Here is a 3,797-nt window from a genome sequence, read left to right as displayed (position 1 = left end):
TTGATATATGGCTTTCGCTTTGCATGGCAGAGTGTTAACTTGCACTTGTAGATGGAGCAACGAACTGTGTTCACTGACAATGGTTTTCTGAAGTGTTCCTGAGCCCATGTGGTAATATCCGTTACAGAATGATGTCGGTTTTTAATGCAGTGCCACCTGAGGGATCGAAGGTCACGGGCATTCAATGTTGGCTTTCTGCCTTGCCGCTTACTTGCAGAGATTTCTCCAGATTCTCTGAATCTTTTGATGATATTATGGACTGTAGATAATGAAATCCCTAAATTCCTTGCAATTGCACAGTGAGGAATGTTGTTCTTAAACTTTTGGACTATTTGGTCACGCAGTTGTTCACAAAGTCGTGATCCTTGCTTGTGAATGAGTGAACCTTTCAGGGATGCTCCCTTTATATTCAGTCATGACACTCACCTGTTTCCAATTAACCTGTTCACCTGTGGAATGTTCCAAACAGGTGTTTTTTGAGCATTCCTCAACTTTCCCAGTCTTTTGTTGCCCCTGTCCCAACTTCTTTGGAATGTGTTGCAGGCATCAAATCCAAAATGAGTGAATATTTGCAAAAAACAATAAAGTTTATCAGTTTGAACATTAAACATCTTGTCTTTGTAGTGTATTCAATTGAATATATGTTGAAAAGGATTTGCAAATCATTGTATTCTGTTTTTATTTATGTTTTACACAATGTCCCAACTCCATTGGAATTGGGGTTGTACTTTACCCAAAACTATGAACATATATCAACTAGAAGATGAATAATATTTAAATCCTTAATTTCATCAAGCATGTATTTGTTTTCAGCATCACTTCAAAAGTGTTTTGATGCCATGTCACTGCATCGCTGCTTGCTTATTTCCGGTACCGCTGTCTGTTTTCAAACATGCGCAGACAATCTGATTACTAACCTAAAATCCAACTCTCTTTAGCACATTTCTTAATCAGATTTCTAGACCTTACTCCAAACTAAGGAATCGAGCATGCTGTTTACATGACCTTTTGAATAATTAGATAACTGCAGAAATCTGATAATGACTGGATTACTGAGTGCAGCTAGCTCAGAGACCCACAGTTCTATATTTCACTTGTAAGTACATCAAGTCATGGAAGACATATCATGATTTCTGATTCATGCTAAGTGTAAAAGCTAGCATTTCATTAGGTCACTCCAATAATGTCACACAGTTACACCATGAATAGATCTAATCCAGTCTAATTCACACCTAGTACATCTACTGATGTGGCCACCTCTTTTTTGTGCCAGGTGGCTTTTTTCCATGGCTTTTTTCTCCAACCCCTGGATTGGTTTTCACAGTCAAAATTCGAGCTCTTAATTATGGCTGTTATGGTATGGCTATTCAAAGAGGAGAACAAATTGCTCCAAAGCAGGCAGGCAGGGGTGGAGGCTTTAAACCTGGAGCTCACAAAGAGGAGCAGGGGGCCCCTTGTGGAGCACAGAGTCTCGCTCTCTCTGTGTTCTTACCATTTGGTTTTTGTTATGGAATTAAAATTTCACACCAAACGGGCCAGAAGAAAAAGCAGCGGAATAGGAAACCTGTAATTAGCGCTAATGAGCTTATTCTTCGGCTCTGTGATTGGAATAAAAATGGGAAACTTACCGATTCGTTCCTCATCTCAACTTTAATGGCCGGCGAAATAAAGGTGTCACTTTGAACCGTGGTACAGCCACAATGCACATCAGTAACTGATCAAGCCTTCAAAGAAAGCTGGCCAAAGTCTCGGCTGAATGAGAAGAACTTAATAAGTCTGACTTTGAAGCCGAGAGCAAGGCCCGCACCCCCCTAAGCGAAGCGTGAAAGCTGGACAGCCCTGGTGACCTGTATGATTAATGGTGTTGAGGTTATTTTTACACGTTTTTAGCATGGTCTCTGATCAATGGGTTCAATCTTTTCTACACCGCACTGCTACAAGACAAAGGCTCAGGCTTGACATGTCAAGTGACGTTATCAGGTTTGAGTGAATATGGCATGGCTAAATACTGTAAACTCATCTTAAATGGCCTCATGTCATGCACAAATTGCTGTAATTGCTGATGGAAATGGAAACAAGTGCCATTCTCCTTGTGAAGGGCTGAGAAAGGAGGAGAGAAAAGAAGCAGTAGAGCGATTTCCTTGTGCTTTCCCACACATCTGGAGGCAACTGTGGAATGACTGAAATATGCACGTATAATCAGTAGCAAATGTCCATGCTGACTTGTTTTGAGTTTATAAATATGTATCTCTCTGAACAAAAGGAATGTTGTCCGCTCAGGGCCTACTTGATAAGCAACTAATAACATACTTACATAGAAAAAAAACAGTTCTGGCTTTGGCAGAAAGCTGGGCAGAAGGCAGAAAAGCCATAGCAGTCCATGTGAGATGAGGTAAAGAAATGGATGGCTAACAGGTTCTGAAAAGAGGAAGCAGAGATCAAAAGGCTGACCCATGTGCTGTCTGTGCAGCCCTGTTGACATTTCAGTAAAATCACAAAGATATGTCATATTATACAGTCCATCACTGGCCTGCACATTCACGGTAAAGGCAGTATGGGTCTGCTCAGGGGGAGAGCGAGAAACAGAAACAGAGACATGTACAGTATGACTGCATGAAGCCAGCCAAGGGCATCTACATATTCTTTTCATAAAGTCTTGCACTCCAATGTGGCAACTTAACAGAAGAAGGAAAAACTGTTTATCTATATAAGCAGCTCATTTTCATATCATTTTTCATTTGGTATATTTTTATTAAGAAAGCCTTGCATCTCCAAAATGGTAACTTTACAAGAAAAGGAAAAAACCTACTATACTTTTAATGTAAGTCAGTGGAACCAGACTTTTTTCCAAGTCATTTTGGACAATTTCTTTTGGTCCATCCATAAAATTTACACATAATGTAAAGGACACCAGGTGTTTTTAAATTATGTCAAAAACTGAAAAGCGACAAAAATGGAGATATGAGGTTTTCTTCTGACAGCAGTGAGATTAATTAAAATGATCTACTAATGAAATTACTTAAAATGAGTAAAAATCAAGTCGAGAATTAATATTCTTACAACTGTCTCATAATATGAGCATAAACAATAAATGTATCAACTACATTTAGGACTTTAAGTTCACTATCATTATCTTACTAATCTGAAATCTTGTGTATATGTGTAATATTTCTATTTTTAAAATTGTTGTTTAAGATTATGAGTTTATTTGTCTAATTTCTACACTTTTTTGTGACCTTACTATATTGGCAGGTAAAAAGGCAAAAATATCTCTTGTTGAAATACCAAATTTTTTGTTTATTTTATTTATTATATTTATTTATATACTTCCTAACTAAACATGCCTTATTCAAATACCTGTTTAAGTAAACAATAAATTTTTTTTTTGCATTTTTGAATAATCAAGCCTATCCCCAGACTCTATTTAAAATCTAACCATCTCTCTCTCTCTCTCTCTCTCTCTCTCTCTCTCTTTCTTTCTCTCTCTCTCTCTCTCTCTCTCTATCTCTCTTTCTTTCTCTCTCTCTCTCTCTCTCTCTCTCTCTCTTTCTCTCTCTCTTTTTCTTTCTCTCTCTCTCTCTTTCTTTCTCTCTCTCTCTCTCTCTCTCTCTTTCTCTTTCTCTCTCTCTCTCTCTCTCTCTCTCTCTCTCTTTCTTTCTCTCTCTCTCTCTCTCTCTCTCTTTCTTTCTCTCTCTCTCTCTCTCTCTCTCTCTCTCTCTCTCTTTCTTTCTCTCTCTCTCTCTATCTCTTTCTTTCTCTCTCTCTCTCTCTCTCTCTCTCTCTCTCTTTCTTTCTCT

The sequence above is a fragment of the Pygocentrus nattereri genome, chromosome 1 (genome assembly GCF_015220715.1).
Source record: "Pygocentrus nattereri isolate fPygNat1 chromosome 1, fPygNat1.pri, whole genome shotgun sequence".
Lineage (NCBI taxonomy): Eukaryota > Metazoa > Chordata > Actinopteri > Characiformes > Serrasalmidae > Pygocentrus > Pygocentrus nattereri.
Note: the sequence above shows the minus strand (reverse complement) of the source record.